General features: G+C 26.2%; 1 long non-coding RNA gene across 4 annotated transcripts; it reads right to left on the bottom strand.

Moving 5' to 3' along the window:
- Positions 1-17581: 17581 nt before the first annotated feature.
- LOC118450890 (uncharacterized) lies at positions 17582-21952 on the bottom strand. 4 transcript variants are annotated; one of them, XR_014983477.1, is made up of 7 exons: positions 21785-21952; positions 21146-21359; positions 20676-20916; positions 20095-20455; positions 19753-20007; positions 17810-19651; positions 17582-17722 (listed from the first exon to the last, which is right to left on the bottom strand). It is a non-coding gene; the product is annotated as an uncharacterized LOC118450890 (long non-coding RNA). The 4 variants fall into 4 exon arrangements; XR_014983476.1 differs by having other exon boundaries at positions 17583-17722; positions 17810-18577; positions 18696-20007; positions 21785-21951; XR_014983478.1 differs by lacking the exon at positions 21785-21952 and adding an exon at positions 21721-21779 and having other exon boundaries at positions 17810-20007.
- Between the last annotated feature and the right edge of the window lie 5966 nt (positions 21953-27918).

Below are 27918 nucleotides of genomic sequence, written 5' to 3'. Positions count from 1 at the left end.
AAGATATTAGCACTGTCAGAATCATTTTACTCTTAATATACTTTTGTAAGTACGATTTTATTACAGAGATATATTATAGTTTTAAATAATTTATTTTAGTTTTAAATAATTACATTAATTTATAAAAGGATTAATAATATTATAATTTGATAGGACTACCTGGATATAAAGTAATGATTACTGGACTTATGATATACAGAGGAGGTATTATTTTATTAAAAGAAAGTAAATTTAGAGAAATTGACGGAGAAATAAAAAATTTATCCGTCATCAATGCATTAGAAAATGTTCTAACTTGAACTTTGTAAGTTTTTAAAATAATCAATGAGAATATATTATTTATATTTATAATATTTTTAAGTATTTGAATATTCCAGAAACTGTTCAGAAAATACAGACTTCTATATAATAAAGGTTAGAAGATAATGAAAGACCACTTGCTACAAATGATTTCTTTGAAGATGATTTTGAAATCAATTTGGAAGAAATTACACAAATTGAGCAATGAAGTCAAGAGATAGATAACATATGCTATAAATATACTAAATAGATTAGAATAAATAGACTAACTAGAATAACTTGTCTAGTACAAAAAATATTAAATAACAAAATTTTATTTATCCAAAAGATCCATCAAAACAGAATGACAAACATAAAAAGAATAATATTACTGAAACTTTCGATACAGGTAATAAATTGTTAGAAATAATAAATGAAAATCAATTTATTGCGTTTATCTCATGTACAATTATCAATAACAAAAAAAAAGAATCTCGAGTATTATTTAAAGAAGATAATGATCAGAATATGAGAGATGATATGATAGTAGTGAAAGCTCTGTTAGCAGTTGAAAAGAGAATATTAAAATACAAAGTGACATGTTTTTTCAATGGATGATTTTAAATTTGATGATGTTGATGTTCCAGAAGCTTTAGAAAAAAAGATTCAGTAAAAAATAATAAAAAATTTTATATGAAATGAAATTTTCAACTAAGTAAATCATTTTTGCGAAACGTTAATTCCATAAAAGGCAAAAATTCCTTCGAAATATTAAACTTAAAACATATAGCATTAATACAAATAAAACATCATCTAATGCACAAGTTGATCGTTAAAAAAAAATTGGAGATAAAAGATCTATAGTACGATTTAATATTTTCAGCAAATATTAATATATAATAACATAGACAGAATTGTCTATAAAATGTAATATTTGTATTTTAGGCATTAATGTAACCATCATTTATTAATTGATCAAAAATACGTTGTATTTCAAAGAAAGTATGATCAAAGAAATATGAAATCAAGAAAATAATGTAAAAAGATTTTCTGTCTTTATAGAAGCAAAAAAGTGAAAATTTTACCTTTATTTGTTATGTAATTGAAAAAATGATAAAAGAAATAATTTAAAACGTTTTAATAGTACAAGAACAATTTACTACATTTGAAAAATTATTTAGAAAAAATTCTTATTAGCAATTAAAAGTAACAATCTCTGATAAAATAGCAGTATTATATATTTTAGAAGAAAGTTTAAATATATTTATTAATATGTTTCTACTTTTTTTTAGATTATAGAAAGATTTTTTGGATTTAACGTTAAGGAATTTTCCCAAAAAAAGGAAACATGCAGAAACTAATGGTGCTATAGAACATAAATTAAGAATGGTAATATTTTAAGATACGTTAATCATAATATTTTATCACTCATACATAATTGTATTATTTATTACACATATGCTGTTATGTATTTTATCTATGTACATTTTAGTGATATTTTAGATTTGCCATAATGCAGAAAAATTTGAACAATTGGATGTTTTATTAGAATTGAAATTGAAACTAAATCACAAAGTAAAAGTTGTAAACATTACGCCCTTAAGTGATTAATATAAAGGAAATAATTGATAAATTGATGAAGACATTAAAGATTTATAAAATTCTACTTCATATAATTTTACATAAAGATTCGTTTGTATTATCATTATTATATCATGTTATTTGTATTACTACTACTATGATCTTTACACTTTTTCTTATTGCAAATCAATCACAACTAAGTTGATTTAACAAATGATAACATTCTAATTATATTACAATCAATAATTTTATATTTAAAATTTTAATAATTTGTTTTTTTTAATAAATAAATAAATTATTCAGAATAATATTTATTATTGTTTTAAATTTTGTCTATGTAAAGAAGTCGAGATGCTCCAATTTGAAACTCAAAAGAAAATAAATTGAAGGGAGAAAAGTGAATTCATTCTGAAGTTTTTTTTTAATCTTCTATAATGGTACTACACTTTCATATCACCATATCTTGATTATGTAAAAGCGATGGGTAAGAGCAATTACACCTTGCTTTTCAGTATTGTAGAATTTAAATCTAACTTGAATGACGAAAACGAATAGTAAAATTATTTCTTTTTGTTTTCTTGTATTTTATAAATCTAAAAAATTAAATTAAAAATTATACTTCCAATATTAATCTATTTTTTTTTATATACACATTGTTTGTCATAAATATATTTAATATTATTTATTATTATATTTTGAAAACTTTTTTATTATTATAAAAATGCTTGTTCTTAATGCAAATCGAGTTCAAACGGTATTATTGAGCTACTTAAAATCCTTTACAATAAATCCTTCTTTTATTTTTTACCTACAAAATCGGTTTAGTACTCAATTTATTAATGAAGAAAGAAAAAGAAAGAGTAAGAGTTTGAAAAAAGTTTAATAGTTTGATGATAAAGAAAATTAAAAACTTTCCTCTGTTTGAAAATTTATTTTATATTATATTAATTAATTATTTTAATTAATATAGGTTCAGTTCCTCATGAGATATTTCAATTTTTGAAATATAGAGGAGATAGAAATATAAAGGAGATTTCAAAATCATTTTTTTTTAAGTGAGATTTTTTATTTATCGTTGTGTGATATTTTTACAAATAATGGAAATATTTCGAGTGTACAAAATTTTTGCTACGCCCTGCATATTAATCATCGTCATCAATAGCAGATCCAAATATGCTCTACGACTTAAAACCATATTTACCATCCTTATTCGATGGGACGGAATTAATATTATTAATTAATATAGGACGAAAAAGATATTTCTTAGAACAATAAACATAATGATAAAATCTTTTATCACTAACTTTTTACTGTTTACGAGTCATTTTTATATTTAATGGAATTCAATCGAATCAAATAAACGAGAAGAAAAATTTTTCGTTAGCTTGGCTGAATGTTCATGAGAATATTCCTTCTCATAAAAAAAAAAGGAAGATTCACTAGCGCAAGTTCAAATTCAGAAAATCATAGGAAGTTACAGCAAGAGGGAGGGAAAGAGAGAGAGAGAGAGAGAGAGAGAGAGAGAGAGAAAAGAAACTTAATGAATTAGTCATCGCTTTCTAAGAAAATGAGAATAGTAAAAGAGAGAGGATAGTGATTGTTTAGGAAGTGGTCATGTCATTTTGTCTTTGTGAACTTTTCTCTGATCTCAAAAGGTCAAAAAGGGGAGAATCGAAAGAGGGGATGGCAATAGATATCCTCAATTTTCCGTCCCATCAAATAAGGATGGTAAATATAGTTTTATGTCGTAGAGCATATTTGGATCTGCTATTAATGACGATAATTAATATGCAGGGCGTAGCAAAAACTTTGTGCACTCGAAATATTTCCATTATTTGTAAAAATATTACACAACGATAAACAAAAAATCTCACTTAAAAAAAAATGATTTTGAAATCTCCTCTATATTTCTATTATATAATATTATATATTATAATATCTCTTCTATATCTAAAAAATTGAAATATCTCATGAGAAACTGAACCTATCAAAAACATTTTTTACAAATTTATTTGATATGAAGGAGTACATTGTATGGTGCTAATTTTTTTTGCAGGTCAAATAATGAAATGTGAGAAAAATTTCAAAATCTAAATTCATTTTTTTAATGGAATTATATATTTTTCTTTTCGATGGCATTTATAGAAACGAATTTAACAAAAAGCCATATGAGGTCATTTATTATCGTAAAATATTATAAATTATATTATAAATTCGTAAGTTTCGAAGGATTTATTATCATGTATGTATTGCTACTAGATCTTGCACAATCTCTCTTTTTTCTCTTCTCTTATCTCTTTCCTATCTCTTTCCTCCTTCTTTCTCACTTTTCTCCTACACCCTCTTTCTTTATTTTTACTTCTAGATTGTTAAAAGGATTTTAATGATACGGCTGAATTGTACCCTGATTGGTTTAAGGATGTTACTTGAAATATACTATGACTGGTTATCGCAATGGCTAAATCTAGAAAAATTTATAATTATATGGTGGTTAAATGCCATATTAGTTTGTTTCGAGAGGATTATTGGCGGATAAATGGACGAATTGTGAGTCATGCATGTCCAAAAGTTACCATGAATCGTTATCAATAAATCGTGAGCAATCGTGGAGAATGTCACGACTAAACAAGAATGAAATCTCGTCTCTCGTTTCCTCTTCTCTTTCTCTCTTTCACTACTACATTTTCCTTAGAACAGTGAGCCCAAATCAACCAGATGTCTGTAGGCGGGACCAGTCCCTTCCCCTGGGAGGGGTAAAGAAACCGTTCTTAGCGAACGAATCGAACACTGACAGCTATAAGTATTGTACCGTTGTCGTTGCGTACACGGTGTCTTACCGCAAACAGTACAAATCTGCGTTGCATTCACATATCCTTTTGTTTTTTTTAACTTAAAAATAAATCAATTTTAAGGCCCACAGATTTTCCTATCTTTGATTTTATAAAACATTATAAAACATAAAATTATCATAAAAAATACTGTTCGTTTAATAACTTTGATTACATTAATCTTAGAAAAATAATTAACCGTAATTTAACCTAACTTATTTATGTATGTAGTTCAAATACTTTGGACGATAATATTGCACACAACATTGTAATATAACTGTCAACAATAACAATAAAGAATGCGATGATAAATTATAGGAACTACAGTTCAGTCTAGTTAGATTCTTAAATAATTTAATTAATAAAGAAATTATTGATAATTCTTATTGCTATTATATTTACTCATATTAGAAACTTATCGATATCGTGACGTTCGATATTTTCATTTCTATTTGCGCAGTTTATTTATTGTTATGTTTCGTCTATTGCTGTATACAGGACATTTCCATGATCATTTTGTTTTTCATCGTATTCACAGGATGCAATGATTGTTATGTTGATCCTGACCAGCGAAGTAGTCAGATTATAATGATTAATCCTCGTTTTGTTTACCCAAAAAATAATTTCTTTGGACATATTTTTTCGAAAAAAAACTAGGATTAGCTTCCTGGTTCATGAAATTTTTATAAGTAAACTTTAACTCTAGTTAGATCTTGGATTATGATTGACTTTTTAGTCCATTTCCTTATGTTAAACTTGTACCTCTTTATAAAGACTCTAGATATCCAAATGTGTTCGTTAGGTATTATTTCAATGGTTTGCTTGACTAATTCATCTGTTATTTAATTTCTTGAAATTCCTTTATGCGATCAGTTTAATTTGTTTGTTATTTTTCATGCTACACGTTCACGTACCGTTTTTTCGATTATTAACGTGATCTACAGAAATAAATATGTGATAAATATCTAAAATATATGAAATAAATATCTACGGAAATATATTCAGAAAATTTAGACATTTTCATTAAAATTATCCGAAAATTTTGCGATGTTTTTTAATTTCTTATGTTAGAAGTTGAATATCAAAAGTTAAATATCAAAAGTGACGCAAAAACATGAAATTCGTGTATTCCACAGCACAAATAATAAACACAGGCAATTGCTTCGACAGGGTGCCGTATGCGGTGTCGCATGCTCTTGTGCATTGCTACATTCAAAATATATTTTGATGTACCTTTGTCATTGCATGCAAAGTACGCTTTTTAAACTTTTAGTGACCTTCCAAAAATTTTTTTTATCAAAATTATTCGAAAAATTTCAACAAATAGCTATCCAGACTGCTTTCTTTTTATTTTTATCGTAAATTGTGATGCCGTATTGAATAGCATTTAAGTCGAATAACATTAAGATATGAAAAATATCGATACTCATTTGATATTTTTATGAAAATTTAAATGCGAGCAATTTTTTGTCTTTTTTTTCTTTTCTGCCTCTTAAAATTTTATTTGTTAGTCTACAGAATCACTTTTCGTTTGTTTATCAATACACCGGCAAAGATATCAAATTGATATCGATACTTTCATGAATTTTCAAACGGATATTAATTCGATATAAGTACTTTCGATTTGATATCGATTCAAGAAATATCAGTATCGAAAATTGATACCAAGTACCTAAAATTTCAATATGTATCAATATTTTCCATTGAGTATTGAATTATACTCTTTGATATTGAATGATGAAATGTCATCATTAGTATCGGTATCGATCCGACTATTAGTATTAGGTTGGCCTTAAAGTTTGTTTCTAGTTTATCATGAAAATTAATGTTTAATATTTTTATTTGGATACAATTTAATAGGAAATTATTTTAAATAATATATGAATTAAAGCGAATATTTTATATTTTAAAACGAATCAATTTGTGCATTAAAATAAATATTTAGCATTAAATATACATATATATATATATATATATATATATATGCTAAATGTTTATTTATTAAATATTTAATTATTAAATAATATGTATATATATATTTAACTATATTAATTAAACTATTAAATATAATTATTAATTATTATTAAATATATATATATATATTTCATAATAATTATTAAATATATATATTTAACATTTAACATTTTAATTAACATTAACAGTTAATTAATAAATATATATATATTTAATATTTAACATTTTTGATTTAACAAAAACATTACATTTTGTTCTATTGAAATTTGTATTATATCATTGTTTCCTAAAGAAGCGTTTGCATTGGAATTATGCAAATATATTTCAATGCTAATAATTCAGGAATCTTACTCAAGATTTCTAGTGATATTTAAATCGATTATTCTCATCAGGTTTATTTCTCAATTTTTGTTTCATTTATGTCTATATTTGTATGTTCCGAGAGAAAAAATTCTAAAGAACGAAAAAATATTACATTTTCGATATCAAACCGAAATGATGGCGACAGTATAGAATTTGATGTTAACGTACATTTATTCACGAGCAGGAACAAATTATCACTGGCATTATATTTTGAATTCACATATGATTGAAAGAATTCTTTTTCTCTTTCTTTATTATAAATCGATAATCATTCTTTCTATTTTTTGAGACGAAATCTCACCTTAGCGTTAGAGATATTTTTTTCTTACATTCTTTGCTACTCGATGTATCTTATAGTTCATTTCTCGTTTTATTTTGTTTAAGAAATGTTACAAGCAAATTGAGAAACATTCACACTTATTCAATCGTTGATAAAGTGTACAATTTTAAACGATTTTAACAATTAATCCAAAACACATCGACAATTCTTTAAACGGTCTAAGATATTCGAAAAAAGTGAAATAATTAATTAATATTTCCTAATTTTAGCATCATTTAAATTATGTATCTATACTGCCTTCTTTTGATAACGCCACCATTTCAAGGAAGATTAGTAAATAAGAATTAGCTAATTACTATTATTCCATCGATTGATAAAGTTCTATTAAATTTTAAGTTTTCTTTCTCTTATCTTTTTATTATTCCATTTGTTCTTTCGCATTCTTTTTAATTTTCCTCCTCGTTTTTTATTTCTTCTCTATACGGATTAATAATTAAATAAAATTCATGACCATCTATCGATAAATTATAAATGCTACAATTATTTATCGACGGCATTAGCTATCTATTCCTGCTGCTCCATCTGTGAATGAACATAATAGATACACCAAGCAACGAAAGTAAAGGAAGGAAACCTCCGTATTTCATTGGAGCTTATCTCTTTTTTTTTATTTCTTACACATCTCTTACAATTTAATATTTGTCTTTTTTCTTTCAATCACGTGAGATGTAAAATCGAACAAAGTAACGCGATAATGTAAAAAATAAATACGAAAATTAATAATATTTATATTTATTTACTTATTCATTTTTCCTTTCTTTTTATTCATTTTTATTAGCAGAATTTTTTATTAACCGAATGTTTGATAAAATGAAAACGAAAAGTATAACCAAGAGTATTTTTCTGTCTCCTCTTTATATATATGAATTACATAGTTACGAAGAATATTATAATAATATATAAAAGGAAATAAACTATCGTAATCCTGTATCTTCATAGATATAAATTAACGGATATAAAATATTATAGTAATATGTAAAATATTAAAATATTAAAATAAAAAAAGCGTGAAAATATAGTAGATACAAGGAAAACTATAAGTATAACAAAAATCAATAACCGTTCAATTGTTACTCCATCTTCCCTACACATATTATTTTATATTATTTTTATTTGAATTATTATATTACTATTATTATCGTTATTTTTATCATTTTCATTATTATTACTATTATTGCTATAATTACCATTGTCATATGGTGAAATCTTGAGCAGGCGCAAGTGTCTATCCCCATTTTTCAGAGGGCTTTTCTCTTTTCTATCCCAATTTTCTCCTCCACAGTCATTTTCTACCCACATTTCCCAAAAAGCCCACGGAAGGTACATTTCGTTACTCCATCTTTATTATGTCTAAAAGACTTAGACAGTGCACTTACACTCGTAATATGTCTGACACTAATTTCATTGAAAAGTCATTATTTGTAAATTTACAAATCCTTCAGAAGGCTTCAAAATAGAAAATAATTTATTTGTTTTAAAAGAATTTTCCATTGATGATTTAAAAGAAAAATTAATAAAAAATTATATTTTTCTAGCACCATTCGTTGAATTGAAATTATCACAAAAGGACAGAATAGGAGTGAGGTACGTAAACTAATCTTTTATTTTATTTCATTATAAATTTGTTTTTTATATAAATAATTAAATAATAAATAATATAATAATTATATTTTAATGATGTTTAACAGATAACCGTCATGGTTTAGAATGGAAAGATGGATATATACACTATAAATTAAGATACGATATTTTCGAGCAACATTTTATACCTTTATCTGATATTATAAAAATTTATATGAAGGGTACTGAAAAAATTCAGTGGTTGTACGAATTTGTGTCAGAGCGACCTAATATACTCTTTATAAATAAACGAATAAATATAATAAACGTAGAATATCAAATGCAATACCTCATTTCAAATGAACTAGACAATAACAATTATTCGAAATGTTTCTTCCACAAAAGCAAAAAATGTTGTGCTCTAAAAATCGTGCAAATATTAAAAAGAAAACTAATAGCTTATCAAGAAACACATACAACGGAATAATATCCATTTTACAAAAATTAATTAATTGTATAAAAATATATTTATAAAAAAAAGCATGATATAAGAAAAATGTTTTAAAGTATAAATCGAACAACATAGAGGAAAAATTTCATATAGTAACAAGATATCTCAGGGCACGCATATCAGTAAATAAGAGTAACTGATGTAAATTATAAAATTATTTAATCACTTATCATAAAAATTCCCATTAGCTGACTAACCTCAGACAAAATACAAGCAATCTTTGTGTACTGCCTAAGCTCCTTTACTAATATTACTAAGATTATTATATATATTTATGTCGATATGAATAAAAATATCCTGTATTAATAATTGTAATTGGATAGAAGACTAAGATAAAATAAAATATTTTAATATTTCTAATACATGATCTCAATAATAGTTTTTTTTTCCTATCTAATTTAATTATCATATAAATCACTATATGTAATTGCGCAATTTAAAAAAAAATAAAAGAATATGAACAGAGATATTATTGTTAATAATCCATTTCATACATTCATTCTATAAAAAGTTATTTATACATTCATATATATACATACATATGTGTAGATAAATTTCGTAAATACCATAAAAAATTCTTCATTTCAGTTGTAATATTCATGAAGCTGAGCTCATATTTCTTTTTACTAAGAATATAACGGATAAATTTTTTGTTTTACCATAAGTATTATATAATTTTCCTTTCCTCTTTTTATTTAAAACATGTATGATTACTTTCTTATAATTGTAATAAAAAAACATTCATTATTTATTTATTTATTTATATATATATATATATATATATATATATATATCGATACTTCGTTCTATATAATATATATCGTTATATATATATATATATCGATTATTTCGTAGAAGTATTATGAATACATCTTAAAAAATAGCGAAATAGATTTTGCAAATGATTTCACAAAGAATACTTGTGTATTTTTAATTCTTACAATTAGTGAAGTATTAAATTATATATCTATCATTAACAATGACAAGAAATACAAACAATTAGTACCAACTGGTAAACACACTTTTTTGAATAACTGCGCATCGAACTCACTTTCTTGGTACATCAAGATCATTCATAAAATTCATAAAGATCATTTCATAATTTCATAAAAATTTAAAGTTGGAATTTTTCCAAGTGGTTATATTGTAATTTGAACTCTTAATTTTCGCTTCGATGCTGAGGATAGTCCACTATTATCTAATTTCTTATACTTTTTATTCACTTTTTCATTTTCTTCACAAATATTATATTCACAATCTGTCGCCTTAGACGAACATACGTGGAATACTGAATTTTGTTACTTTGGACGGAAATTATACGATACAGAGAAACCAAAGTACTGACGGGATCCTTTTATTATATTCAAGCAAAAGGGAGTAGCACAAAAGAATTCAAGGGATCAGAATAATACCCAAACCGTTTATGATGAAATAGACACATCTAGCATGTATCCACACACAAAACATATCTATCATATATCTTTTAGAAATTTTCTAATCGTACATAATAACGAAGAATAAGAAATTCTGCGCATTCACGGTCATAAAAGTTCGAGATTGTCGTATAAAAATTGCAAACTATAAACAAATACAAACTCTCGACAAATTAAAAAACGAATTTGATAATTTGAACGTCAAATTAAATAAAAATGATATTTCAATAATAACTATAATTATACAATCCAAATAATTTCGATATGAGGAAGCAAAGTTGTTAATAGATTTTAGAGATAAAGTATATTTTGTTAAAATTGAAACCATATTACCTGTTGTGACAAATAAAATAATATAATTGATGTGTATAGCAATAGAAACAATTATATTATTGATAAAAAAACATGGTATTTGCAAATAACAAAGAACATACCTTTCATATGTTTCGAATACATTTCCGAAGGAAGAAAACGGTATTTAAGGTACAAACTTTTTTAAAGGTTATAAGGCGCGATAATATGTTTCTAACAACATAGAATATTGTATCGCAAATAAACTCGAACAATAAATATAAACGTATATTAGAAGGAGCATTAGTTAAAAATAACAACGGGTTAATATATATTTACACCTTAAATTCCAACGAAAAAGAAATAAGTTTTCCTTTACCAATAGAAAGTTTAAAACAAGTAGATTTACTTGATAGGCCAAGACCTAATGGATTGTTTGTCGAGGAGAGCGAAATCTCACTTAGTTTAATAAATAAAAGAACTATAATAAACTTAAAAACTAATAAAGAAAAATTCTATAAACGAGAATACTAATAATGAGGACAGATACACGATGCGTATATTAAATCTTTCGAGAAATAGAGAAAAGAAAATAACGAGGAATAAACAGACATACACCTAGAAAAATATTAAAATCGTTGTTCAAAATGTATATCAAAAATTCTCTTAAAACCAATTTGTAAGATAAGAGAACTCGAATTCGTTAAGTTCCAGAACAAAACATAGGAAACATAAATTCTCCGACGTACAGTTCTTAATCTTTTTATGCAGTGAAAGGAGATTATAAAAGTAGAAACACCAATAAAATAATAGAAACACGATAAATATAACTTAATACACATAACTATTAATAGCGATCATGCACTTGAGATTTCAAAAAATCCTTCGGATAACCTAAATTGGTTGTTAAACGTTCAAAGAATTATATGTATAAATATAATTACCTTTTTCTTACTAAAGGTATTTTACGGAAATGATTGTCGTTATATGTTGCATTCTATATAAATCATTACAATATATAATGTATGGATACTATTATTAAAATTAGATAAATTAATCAACATGATATTCATATTTCTTAAAGAAACTCCACATGTGGGATTTCAGTATTTCGAACATCGTAAGAAAGAATGAGAAAGAACACCAAGTATTCGTTATTAAATAATAGTTAAATTTCCACATGTGATAGCTACGATGCAACAACAGACATCTACGAAAAGAGAAATCATTCGATACGATCTGCATCAATCGTCAATTGGAAGTCATATGATGCGAAAGAATGAGAGAAGGAGAAAAAGAGAGGGAAAGAGAGAAAGAGAGATTATGGTGTCAACAATAAATGATTCGGTAATAACTTGGAATCAAGTAAACCAATAATTCAGAAGAAATGAAAACCATTTCGAAAGTAACAAAATCTCGCTCCTTATACTCCGAAATAAATATTGTATCTCAACGAAATGTATCTTACATAAAAGAAAAAGAAAAATTTATTTTATGTATATTCGCATGATATTAAAGATAAATTTTTTTCAAGAAAATCTGAAGGATATAAAATTTTGTTTAATAAAATCTCGATTTGTTCAGTTGGCACATATATGTCTCAGAATAAGAGAGAGAAAGAGAGAGAGAGAGAGAGAGAGAGAGAGAGAGAGAGAGAAGAGTGAGAAAAACTCAATTTAGCAACAAGAAACGATTCGATAATAGTTCCAGATCGATTAGGAACTTTCTGAGAAAACGTGGTAGGAGAACTCATTTGTGATGAGCTGTCATATATGGAATTGAGGAAGGGTGACTCATTGACAACAAAAGGGAGGAAAATATGAAATATCTTAGACTTTTTCAAACAATAAATACTAATTATAAATAAAAATTCTAAGACGATAATAAACTATGCATATATAAAAAGAACCATTCTTTAAAACTAGTAATTAAGACTGTTCATGATCTCTTATTTTATAATGACTTACACGAACAAAGTGAGCCCAAGCGTAATTTTGACCGATTTTGATAAACAATGTCTTATTTTAAAAGATAAAGATTTAAGCGAGGAAATAACTTTTTGAATTTTGGAGAAAGCTTTATTAACCCAACTGTAATATTACTGTTATATCCCACGGGCCTCAAAAAAAATATATAAGTTATTGAACTTATCTGAGGTGCTCTTACTCTTGTGAAATTTGTATCCTTTTTGACCGTTACTTGCTATGTGCAGTTCTTGGCACGGGACGGACACCAATACGAGCTTCCATTCCTACGATCTCCTTCGTAATGTAGATCGGTGTTAAGCGATATGGAATTGCTTGGATGAGCTTCACATGAGGATCGGACGGCGATAGTCGATTCGGATAGTAAGTCTTCTTCTCGACCGTGATAGGTCGGTATGAATATTGTTGAAATATAATGAATTATTATTAAAATTTTTTTTAATTTTAATTTTATGAAAATTATGTAATAAACTAGGATAATAAATGTATAAATATTATAGAAGAAATTAAATGATAAATCATTAAATTTAAAAGATTCGACAGTATTTAAGATTTAGACGATAGTATATTTGTATAGTAATTGATAATCCACGATAAGATATACTTAGTTTTAAATTTATTAATATATGTTTTTAATATTTAATTAAGTTAGATAGAATATAATTTATAAAATTTAATAAAGTAAAATAATTCAAATCAAAATATAGTTTAATTAAGATTAATATGGGTTACAGTTAGTTTAATTATTGAATTAAAAAATTTAATTTTTCTATGAAAATGCATTTAAAAGTAAATTTAATAAATTAATTAAATTGAATAATAAATTAAATATGTACAAATTGCCCGTCATTTTCAATAAAATGGAATAAGTCGTAACAAAATCGTGACTTTGATATGAGGCAGGTAAGGTACGGCCTTGTGTTGGTCAGTAGTTACCGTTGGAACAATTCTCAAATCTTTGTGATAACGAACCGAATCGTAAAGCGACGCGAGTAGGTGTAAATGGTACTTTTTACCACCGCGTCATGTTCTCGGCATAAATAAAGGTAAGATTCCAAAATAGGATATATTAACTCGTGCGATTCGTACGCACCACCTAGTAAAAGAATAACTTAAGGTTAAGGATTCACGTCTTATGGAAGGATATCTTTTATTAGCTTTCAACTTGTCGTCTGCACGGTAGAAAGTTCTTGAGACTCGCGAGAATAATTAATGTAACTTGAAAATAGTTTAGAAAAGTTTTCGCGAGGTTTTGTTGGAAGCGCAGCCGAGATTATTTAAGATACATTGACTTTAACTTAACAATATTAATTTATTAATAACTCATAATAAATGTCGGAAATAACTTTCAAAAAAATAACCGAGAATAACCGTCGAAAAAAATATATATATTGAGCAACGAGTGGCGTCATATGTAACGTTAACGTGGTGATAGCGTAACGTTGTCGGTGGTGGGGATAAAGCTACCTACGGGAGCTCTGCCGTGGGGATGAGGCGTTGCCTCGACCTACCGACAATATGGACGTTTGGTGCGTTACATATGGCGTATGTTATGGCTTCCATCCAGTGCGTCACGTGTGTCACGTATCATGGGCTCCGTCCGGTGCGCTACAGATTATGTATTGTAAAAATATTTGATTGTAGATATTTAATAATAATAAATTTAATCTTTCTATTATCATGACTAAGTTCATGTTCGTGCTACATAAGTTACTTGCAATTTTTCTATGAAACTTCTATAATTTCGAAGATGGTGAATGACAAATATTTCATTCCATTCAGGAATACCAACGTCGACTTTCTTCGAATATTTCAAAAAAATATAAGATTATAAGATTGAATCTATCGTCATATGGTCTCACATTTGTGAGATTTATTATATACGATATTGTATCGAATTTGTTGTCATGACACTTAAAATATTAACGTCCCTGTTGTAAGATAATAATGATAATAATGATTCTTTTGATTTTCTTAATAATAATCATATCATAAATTAAAAAAATAAAAAACAAAAAAAATGAAAGAAATAGTAAAATGCTTTCTGTAAACATGGTAGACAGTCACTCAATCATATTGACTTAATTTATTATAATATATGTAAATTTAAAAGAAAATAACAATAATTATTTTATACTAAGCTCCCTTCTTGTTATAACTAAAAGTTTTTGTAATTGTGTAATTGTATAATGTCTGCAAGCGTCCAACGATAATATATCCTAAAGAAATATGTAATTTTACAATAGAAATTCTTGGCGAACAATTTCAATTCAATATTAGTAAATAATTCTTTCTAATTGATTTACTTTAATGATCGTTGAAATATTATTACATTTTTCAGTAAAAGTTATAAAATAGTTATTATCATAGAAAATTTTACCGGCTGCAAATATATAACTTCCCTCGATAATTTTGACTTGCACAACCTAGTACAAAATAGAAAAATGTTTGAATATTTAATTTTTAATGTTATTGAATAAATCATCTAATCAATAATCGTTTCTATTATTACTTTGTATTAATGTGCACGTTATAAATTTATTTTCTAAAATTATTAATAAAGAATGTATTGCATATGAATATCTTCAATAGAAAAAATAAATCTACATTATTTGATATAGATATAAAAGCAATGTAATTTATCGACAGTTGTTATATACTTTTATTTGATAATATAAAACTTGAATTAAAATCTTTGAAATATATCTGTCAAATATATACACTTATCGATTTATATAATATGTATAATATTTTAATGTAATCTAATGAGAAGTCTACAAGAATTTATTAATTACCAAATTTGGTTTCTCCATTTTTCTTATACATTGAAGAATTATCTTATACTTCAATTCGTTAATACGGTCAGTAAAAAAAGGAACTTTAATTAACTATGACACACAATAAATATTAAAAATATCCACATACAAATGGTAATTGCGCTACACTTCTTTACTAACATTCGTAGTTTTTGATTCTCGATGTTATCATAAAGCAAGAATCATGCAGGATTATACGTAGTGGCTTCTGGCCGTTAGTATATTAGATTTGTTAATAAATTTGTATCAAAAGTTACGACCAATCGCGATATAAATAAGCGTCGAAGACAAAAGAGAAGGAGATTATTATTGAGTATTTATATATTGAGTAAGAGTAATGTAAAGAATTAAAATATCGAAACTGTTTCTGATGGAACAATTTGGGAGGAAATAGACGAAGGTTCTAAACCTGAAAGGATACCAGTTCATAATATTTTTAGGGAAGTATCTGATCCGGCAGGATATACTAAACGACATATCATAAAAAGAAAAATAAAGACTGCATTTTCTTTGATCATTGATTACCGTATAATGGAACATATAAGAATGCGTATAGAAGAAGAAGATTTAGAGTATTGGGAATTAAATGAGAACTAAATACAATAAAATAAGATGCATTCATTGTTCTGGTATATGCTCGAAGCGCACATGAACCAACAAATTTAGATCTCATATTAATAGAATAAAAAATGGAATCCCGCATTTTTTTCAAAAACCATGATCAGGAATACATTTACTGGGATTATGAAGTTTATACGATTTGATAAGAGAAGCGAAATTAGTGTTTAGAAACTAATAAATTTGCTATATCTAAAATATGAGACCGATTTATTGAGAATAATCAAAATTCTTATAAACCAGGTGCATACATTATTATTGATGAGCAGTTGTTTCCATTTAAGACTAGGTGTAGATTTACACAGTACATGCAAATCAAACCAGATAAGTTAGGAATAAAATTCTGATTAGCATCTGATAACAGCAAGTATGTAATAAATGGATTTTTTTATTTGGGAAAGGATGAGAGAAGAGAATATTGAATTCCACTTGGAGAGTTCGTTGTTCTCAAGCTGATGAAACCATTCACAAGGTGCGGAAGGAACGAAACAATAGATAGTTTTTTAATAAGTATTTCACTGGCCACAAAATTATTTGCAAAAAGGACTACTATTGTTGGAACCAACCGTGGAAATAAATGAGAATTCCCTAAATTTGCCAAACAACGGAAAAATAATATGACATATTTCTCAAGCAAACTATAAAAATCAAACTATATTTCTCTTATGTAAACTAATCTTTCTTATAGTTTCATTAAAAAATTATTTTTTATATAAATAATTACATAATAAATAATGTAATAATTATATTTGCAGATAGTTAATAAATAACCATCATAATTTAGAATGGAAAGATGAATTTGTTCATTATAATTTACAATATAATATTATTGAGAAACACTTGATACCTTTAAATGGTATTATAAAAATGTACACAACAAATACTGAAAAAATTCATTGATTGTATGAATTTCTGTCAGAGTGACATAACATATTCTTAATAAATAAACGAATAAATATAATAAACATAGAAGATCAAATGCAAAATTTTCAACGAATTAAACAATAATAATTTCCCAAAATGTTTCTTGCATAAAACCGAAAAAGATTTTGTGAATCATGGAAATATTAAAGAAAAATCTAAAGACTTATCAAGAAACACATACAACGGAATAATTTCATTTGTAGCATACCTTCATTTGACCTAAAAAAATGAAAACAATTGTAAATAAATGTTATTGTGTAACTTTTTGGAATTTGATTTCAATAATCTGGAAAAATATAGAATTACCAGTGCAATTTCTAGTTCCAATGCCGAATCGTAAAAAATTGTAAGAATGAACATTGCAGGATAGAAACCCATCTGAATCGAATTTCAATGATTTGTTCCAATATTTCTGATTCCAATGAATTTTAGAGGTTCAAAATATGACAGAACATCTTTTTGGTATCGCCCAATTTTCTTCCACTTTATATATTACTATTTATTCATAAATAAATATTGATATTAATTAATATTAATACTATCAATGATAAAAAAAATACAATATTATCATTTCATATATAGAGATAGCACTTATATCCTTCGTTGCTTTAGGACCGATGATTGGGCCTAATGGAAAAAGCCGTAACATTTTCTTGATCACTTGGTTCAAAAGATTCATATTTTTAATATCATCATGTATTATTGGAACATATTTCGGATCGCTCGAGCCGTAAATTTGATTCAGTACTATAGAATAGTACAATTCAATTAGTATTATTATAATAATAATCAATGATGCAACAAATATCATGATGAATTGAATCAATTGAAAATTATAGACGTAATTCAATTTTTTTAAAAATACTTTTATAATTGTAATAATAATTCTTAAAATTTACGGATACTATGTTGGCAAAGTACAACGACTTCTATTATTCTTGTCTCTTACCAGAAAATGAGGGAGGAAGAAGAAAACGAGGGTTATTTAAAGTATATACGAAGTACGGACTTTGCAGATGTGGTCAGAGCTTATTATTTTACAGAAGCAACAAAAAATTTATCCTGGTAGTACTTCTTTACAAAAAATGCAAAAAAAAAAAATATATATATATATATATAACAGTAAGTAAGATGAGTTTTATCATAGATTGAAAAAGATACTTAAAAAAAATTTTCAACTTAATATTCGTACCAGATTCCTCCTATAATTTCCTTTCCACAATAGATAATTGGAAAATAATCGAAAGAGATTTTTTGAACCATTACAGATACCAATCTTATATATATATATATATATATAAGATAACCATTACAGATACCAATCTTCTCTGCTGAAATAATCATGAACGTTATATTCTTCATAATATATGGTTTCATCATTCCATAGTTCAGTCTCACATATTTAAATTCGATAAGATCGTACTGTATTCAATCTTTTTTAGTTTGATCAATTGAATTTCGGATCATTACTTAACACTGATTTTTCCTGCAAATGATTATATTTGAGGTTTCTTTTAACCAAGTTCGAAATCAAATTTTCTTCCCCGACCATCTATATCACATCTCTCCATATTATGTATACGGGCATAGTCATTTGTCTGATTACAAATACAACTGATTACGGTGTATTTCAAGAAGAGGAAAAATACGATTATGACTGAACTTTAAACAAAAGAGATTAATTTAATATAAATGCTGAAACTCATGAATCCAAGATAAAGATGAAACAGCCAAAAGAATTTTTTAATGATTGCCAAATTCGATGATAAATATTTTCTCGGCGTTTAATGTACTAATTGTCGGCAAACCTCACAACGTTGACTTACGTGATTAGAGATCAGTGATCGACCACCAAACTTGTTAATAACATTTTGTTATCATGTTAATAACATGATAATCAATTAGCTAATGAATAAGCTTATACTTTAACATTACAATAAATCAATTCACTCATTCCTTGCAATCGTTTAATTTATCACCATATAAACATCTCGAAGGTGATGTCTGCGTTTCCTACTATAGTTATTATCTATATCAATCCGTTGAATCTTCGATCATCCTTTTGTATGTGAATTCTTTGTTCTTTTAAATTACAAATTTGGTGAAATAAACACCAGAAGCTTTGAGAGTATTAAAATTAATTTTGATCTACAAAGAGCCATCATGTATTCGGATCACTTCATCAGCACAATTTGGAAACTGTAACTGATGGATCCCTAAGATCATTATCTTGTTTTATAGATACTCACATATGCACTGCTCAACGATACATTTACTTGTCGGAGCATCTGCCGCTAAAAGTGAACCATTCAATAGACAAATATCCATTTGAGGATAAATTAGAAAATTGATACAAGAACGTGGTCTACATCTCAAACTTATTCTTCTCTCATCAACAATTGTTCTACCATAATAAAACAAAGCATTTTCCCCATTCAATTAGCAGATCTAAATAATTTCCTTCTAACGAAATTTATCCATAATATGACTAAAAAGTATGATTGCTGGAACAAAAATCCATGACCATTAACAAACAAGCTTCCTTACCACTACTTTCCACAAAATCTTCAACTGCAATTTTCCTTAAGTACCATTTGTAATAAACTGCTTTTCTTCTCCTCTACAATTGTTATTAGGCTATCAGATTCGATAGATAAATTTACTCTGTTTTCATCTCTACATATTTATTGCACCCATATTCATCAGAATGATAAATGTTCTTCGAATGATTCTGATGATCTTTTGAATAGTTCTCTTGTTTTTTTCAATCATTGCATGTACAATGAATCTTCCAATATGACGTATAGACGAGAAACCATCGACTAACTGATGGATACGTACTATCAAACGATATTCCTGAATCCTTAGATATTTTTCTTCCCGATTCTCATACGAATAACAATTTCTTATTCAATGAAAATCCAGTAGTCATGGAGTTTTCTTTGTGAGGACCTAGTTGTTATCAGGGAGAATATAAATCAGAATTAAAATGAAAAAACAGACTCTCGTGACACATAACATTCAAATGCCAGAAAAGATAAAAGGACTTTTATTTTTTAATGAAATTAAATTTAAAAACAAATATTTTACAATGTTAGCTAGTTTAAATAACTTTTTAATCTATTTTATTATTCATTAAACAAATTGGGAGAAACAAAATAATATTTCTTACTTTTTCAGTCAATGTTCCATCTTTGAAAACTAATTCGAACATAGTTCTATTAATAAAAGTGCAGCAGGCTACTTTCACTCTTTTCCAAAATGTGAGCAGTCTTGGAAACTTAAATAGAAAACAAATCCATCTGTAAAAGTAAATGAGATGAACAGCAGCATAGTAATACATTTTTGGATCGACTTCTTTTTGTGTACTTAATTGATCTAACAGATTTTTGATCATCGACGGTTGGACAATTCTGAAACATTGGACATAATATTTATACATTAGCATAAATTGAAAATAAAGAAATATATTTTCTTTAGAAATATTTTACTTGGCATTGTTCTCACTTGATATTTTCTTGTATGGAATAAAAAAAAATTTGAAATTTATAAAAATAATACCACAGGATTATCTTTTTGATAGACATTTATTAAATTTTATCTTGCTTGCTAATAAACTATCTATGAACGCTAATATAATACCAATTAATATGATACTCCTTTCAAAACATTTTCTCAATTCCCTGTACGAATGTAACTCAGATCCATTATCTTTCTTTCTAGAATTATTCTCATGTTCCAAGATTTTAACAATGTCGTCTTCTGGACATTATTCTGATACTCTTTCAATGATGAATATAATTCATTCTCTTGTAACGCTCCTTCATAACAAGAAACCATCATACTAAATGTCCACCTGAAAGACAATTTGTGCTTTGGAAATAATATCTAATAAAAATAATTATTAACAGTAAGTAGTATTATTAAACACAATCAATTAGAATCAATAACATGATAAAAAGCTTCTGATACTTTAGTATCAACTTCTCCAAGTTAATATGCTTTACTGTCAAAATAATTTAAATCGGTTAAGTTTTTGATACGTTAAAAGTTTTCGATTAAACTCATGTTTAGAGGTTAATTTTTAGTATTTATCAACGAATATCTTAATAAATTTTCCATGTGTTAATTTTGGTTTCTAAAGGAAAAACCTATTAGAAGGTTTAGCAAATGAATGACACAAATAAAACATAATATGATATATAAGAAGCATTTACTATATTAATTAAAAATTTTGTTAGAAAACAACACATCATTTTTAAATATTAAAAAAAAACTAACCTAAAAACTACACATCACCTTTCGCCGGAAACGTTTGTGATTTGAGCGACTGGTATGGACAAAATATAAACTACAAGCATAAAACGATCCCCACCAACGGTACAAGATGATGACTGTCCCCACCATGCCGTTTGTGGTATCGATGAAATATGCTTGTTTTATACCTCTCTCTCGCGCATTTTACAATTGGCTTCGAGTAGGTTAGTGTAAATAAAGCTAATTAGCTGTGAACTTTCATATAGATATATTGTGATACTCAGTGGACTTTCATATAGATATATTTTTTTGATGGTAACATGTATCTTGGAGTGTTCTGTGCTAAATACGATGTCGGTACATATTTGTTTCATGCCAAATAATAATAATAAGAATAATAAATATAATTGACGCGTGTAATAACTAGTATATAAAATTGCGACAAAAAACAAAATTTTGTCTAATGTTCTGTTCAACATATAATATTATTTTAATATAAATTAAAATATGAATTCTTTTCCACATTAGAGATAGAAATCCTTTCTTTTTTACGTCTTTTCTTTTACATGGGAAATTTCCATTCTGTACTACTTCAAGTATTACTACTTCAACTATAATTATTACTACTATTACTACTACTACTACTGATAATAATAATAACAATAATAATAATAATAATAATAATAATAATAATAATAATAATAATAATAATAATAATAATAATAATAATAATAATAATAATAATAATAATAATAATAATAATAATAATAATAATAATAATAATAATAATAATAATAATAATAATAAAATAATAATAATAATAATAACAATAATAATAATAATAATAATAATAATAATAATAATAATAATAATAAAATAATAATAATAATAATAACAATAATAATAATAATAATAATAATAAAAACATACTTAAATATTATATACATTATGTATATTATACATTATAATAGTAAAGATAATGATAAGCATGTTGTGTTTTTAAAATACCTGCCGATTCTCAAATTGGAAGATTACGATCTTTACAGGATTTAACACTTTCGGGCAGAAGACATTTGTAATAAATATAAATATGAAAACGACATCAATTATCAGTGAAGGAAATAAATATAAGAAATTGAATAGCAACACTTTATTAAATTATTAAATAAGAAAGAAAAAGAATAAATTTTCATTGTGTGGTTGATTTGTATTTTATGTTAATACAAATATATATATAATAAATAATATAGTATACTATTACTAAACTGATTAATATTAATTATTATTTCAGATCTTTATATTAGAAAATTTTAACACAGGAGACATATAAATTAGTGTTCAATGTAGTTTTTTGTTATTAATAATTAAAATTTATTAATTTATATCTTTATTTAGTTTTTATTAAGAATTTAGTAGTTAATTATAATTGATAATTAAAGCTAGAATTTAAGAAAATTAATCTTATAATATTGTAAAGGAAATATTTTAAGAAAATTCGGCTGTAGTTCCAAAAAGCACAGATGGCTGATCGAATGAATGAAAAATACTAAAAGTATTTTGTTGAAATGAATATTGGTGTGCATTGACGTTGATCATTGAAGCATGTAACTTGTCGATAGAGTTATTAAAAAGAGATATATTGGTCTATCTATTAAACTTTATGTATTCGATATAAGTATTCTGATTTCGAAAGCGAGAAAGAGAAAAAATACAACCATTCATAATTACATTATCTCAAGACAAGTTTCCACAAGTAATAGGTACTATACTCATAGCCAGGAACCCTTAGAAGAAACAAAAATGGATATCAATCATCGATTATTATATATATAATTATAACAATTTTTATATGCTGATCGTATGGACGTCTCTCTTTTCCTGTTCCTCTTATTTCATGTCTCTTCCTCTCTTTCTCATTCTGTCTTTCTCTTTTCCTCTCTTTCTCACTTTGTCTCTCTTCCTCACCACTATCATCTTTCTTTTCCTCACATTTTTTCCCGTTCTTTAACTGCAATGGAACATTTATATAAAAAATATATCTATATTAGCGAGTACCGATAAAACAGTAGTTTAACCTATCGTTCATTGAGAATGTACTTCTATTTAAAGATATAAGTATTAATTTAAATTAAAATCATGATAATGTATCTATCAATTATATACGCCTTTCAGCACACACACACAAGTAAACTAAGAAAATATTCAAGGTACGACGACGCTCACAACCAGAAGCATCGAGAAAGAAAACAGCTCAATAATAAACATAACTTATTGTATACATAATTGAAACAATTTTGATATGCTGATAATATGTATCTCCTTTTTTCCTGTCAATTTTTTTTTAAATCACTCTCTCTCTCTCTCTCTCTCTCTCTCTCTCTCTCTCTCTCTCTCTTTTGCCTACCTACCTCATCAACCTTCTCTTCCTGTTTCTTTCTCTTTTTCTCCTTTTCATTCTTCAATTGAGCAATTAAACTTATTAGTGTTGCCAAATTTACAGGATGACTTTATTAAATCATTAGGTTTCTTTTTAATGATCTCTCTAATTCTCTGTTAAAAATTATAATATATAATATAGAATATTATTAAAAGTATAATATACAATATTATACCATATTGTATAATATATAATACGAGGTTTTTTTTTCACAAATAGTTTCTGTTGTATCGATTTCAATATCTTTTTATGGACCATATACTATTTGAAAAAAAGATCAATATCCAGATATTATAATATTAAGATATCGCCATTCACGTTGTATTCGATAGTATAATGCTAATGTCTCATTACGAATTGAATGCTAGTATTGCTCTTTCAGTTAATGATCATTTAGATCGTTTGATTTCAGTCATTCCAATATTCCTTATATCAATACCAGAAAATTAATACATTGCCCCACGGCATATCGTACGTAGAAAAACGTAATTAAAAGAAGAGTACAGAAAAGAATACTTAGATGGATACATTTTTTAATTTTTACTAATCTATAAAAATATTAATTTATAAGAATTTTGAAGTCAGCAATAAGAATTATCTTCAAGTTGTTTAATAACTATGTATTAATTATATCAAATTATATGATATAATGAGATCCTAGTAGACTATGTTTGTAGAGTTTTTATTTTTACAGGCAATAAATTGTTTCTGCTGCGGATTGTATAATATTACTCATAGAATACGTATATTTTAGTTATAATATTTATACATAATCCATAGATATGCTTTAATTAATTTCTTTTTTCAAATTTTGTTTTTATTGATCCCGCCGGTTTTAGAAAATTAATCGAATTATTTTTCTTTGGTGAAAACCTATCCGGATCGAATTCTAAAGTCGGTGGTCAATATTTCCAATTCCGATGAAAAATTCTACCAATTTTTCTTTACGTATAATATAACTTTTTGTTACTTCATATAATTAATAAATAAATATTACTATTAAATAATATATTAATATTATTAATTATTATAAATATAAAAGTATTGACGAGTACGAGGGCGAAACCGATGACGCGATTCGGGCGCTCGTCGGCAACAGTCGCTGGGTGATTACTCGTTCAGAGTCGATTAGTCACTTCAATAATTCGGAGATAGATAATAATTCTTCCTAATTGATTACCAATAAATGTCAAAATAAATTTCACTCGTTTGAAAAACTGTAAAGAAAATAATATCACTGAAAATTTTACCGGCAAAAGATACATAATCTCAATCGTTAGTACTGAATTATACCATGTAGTACAAAGTAGTGAAGGTCTCAATAATTAATTATTACTGTTCCTATGTGAATTATATAATCTATAATTGTTTCTATTATTACTTTGCATGAATAGTATATGCATATTATGAATTTTTTCTTATAATTATTAAAAACGAATATTCTGCGTAAACACGCAACTTTATTATTTAATATGCACGTTAGCTTAATAAATAATTAAAATTATCTGTTATAGACGCAACAGACTTCTATCCTATCAATAGTTGTTGAATGTATCTCAGTTTAAATATATGAATATTAACTTGAATAAAAATCCTTGTAATATATTTGTCGAATAAACACCTCTTGATATATACGAACATACCACACACACACCCAACAATATCGTATTAATGAAATCTGGAATCAATTTATGAGTATTTAATTTCCAAAATTGGTTTTCCATTTTTCTTATACGATGCAAAATTGTCTTATATTTTAATTTGATAATATCTGCATTCTATTGTAACTACATATAAATATTCTTCTGCAAATCTGAAATTCATGATAAGAAAAACGTTAACTAACGATGAAACCAATAAAAATTAATAGGATTCATCTACTTCGTAGTTACCTTGCAAATCATCGGTATGAGCTATTATCTCAAAAAATATTGATATATTGGAGAATGATATATTGAAATGAAAAGGTTTGGATATGAATGAATTTATTAATTGAATAAGATTTTTAATTTGGTTTTAGGATGATCTTGCAAAGACCTGTTAAGGTCATCAAAAAAATCTTAAATGAAAACACCAGTTTCTTAAACGAAAATATCAATAGCCGAAATCATGATATTTCCATAGTACTGTAATAAAATATTTTTTCGTTACTCATTTTTCTATTTATAAGATTTTACAGTAACACCGGCATTAATATTACAAACGACGTTCGAACATAGAAGTTGCACAATCGATTTTTCTACATAGCGGCCCGTCAACATTGATTTAGGCATGAAAGTAATGAGTTAGTATCATTTTGGAAATATATTCTATTCAACTACAAAAATATAAGATATTATATGAGGGATTCCGTATATGACATTGATCGGTCTTTTCAAACACGTGTTTAATATGCTGATATTTTCTGAGATTTGTTTTTTTGATGAATTTATGAGAATCTTTTGGACTGTTTCGGAATTTTATCCACTTACTATATAAAAGAATTTTTTTTGTCATCATCGCCTTTTTCTAACACTTATCTTATGCATATTTTATCTTACATACATGTTTCTCTTTCTCTTTCTCTCTCTCTCTCTCTCTCTCTCTCTCTCTCTCTCTCTCTCTCTCTCTTTTCTGTCTCTCTCTATCACTCTTATACTTACATCTTTCTCACCCGCTCCATCATTACCTCAATCTTTCTTTTTTTCCCTCTTTGTTTCTCACTTTTTCATTCTACCAATGATCGATTAGATTTGGATGATGTTGCGCACATACTTCTAGCAAAACTTCATTAATTCATCAGGTTACTTCTTAACGATTTCTTTAATTGACCATTAAAAAGAAAAGTATATAAACAAGACGAAATTCTTTTTTACAGACGGATTCTGTTGTATCGGTCACAATAAATATAAAATAATGTTATGGGCCATATACTTTTTAAAAAAACGTTTTTATGGAGATTTTATATTATAAATTTATCGTCAAACGCATCGAATATAGTAGCTTTAACGTAACATTCATTCTTAACAAAATTTCTTCAATTGTTTTTGACTGATCTATTTTAATAATAAATCTTCTTATCAAAGCAGCTATTATTACCTTCGTTTCTTGCATAACGAATATTTGACCTAAAAAAATAAAATCAATGTTTATATGCATTTTATATAACTTTATGGAATGCAATTTCAATAAAGTGCGAGAAAGCACATCAGTTCTTTTACTTCGGCAATATCGACCATCGAGTGTCGAGCGAATGAACAGATGAAAGTTTGTGTGGTCCATTACGATATAAATAAATTGAGAGTTGTTCACCGTTGAACTGTACGACATTGAACGTGTAATTAAAAAATAATTTTTTAAAGGTACGTTAAACACTTCCTACCGTATGCAAGTATTTTCATTTCTTATACTATAGGTAGATAAAGTTTTAACCTGTCAAGATATTGATACTGGAGGATTTGGCGATAGACGTAATGGTATCGCTGATACTATTTATACATTATTTGGACTTGCTACATTATTGTTAATGCATACTGATTATCCATTGAATGAAGTAGATCCGATTTATTGTTTACCACAATATATAGTAAATCGTTTAGGACTGTAGTAACACGAGAGGACATAAGATTCCATACGTATATACATTATACAATTTAGAAATAAGTTTAAATTATGAAACATTTAATTATATTACATTTATGTATTACAAATCATAATGGAATATGAAATATAATATTTTGTG

Source organism: Vespa mandarinia, chromosome 21 (assembly GCF_050613455.1).
Source record: "Vespa mandarinia isolate Hongniang chromosome 21, ASM5061345v1, whole genome shotgun sequence".
Classification (NCBI taxonomy): domain Eukaryota; kingdom Metazoa; phylum Arthropoda; class Insecta; order Hymenoptera; family Vespidae; genus Vespa; species Vespa mandarinia.
The sequence above is the reverse complement of the archived record's forward strand: the minus strand, read 5'-3'. Positions and strand labels throughout refer to the sequence as shown.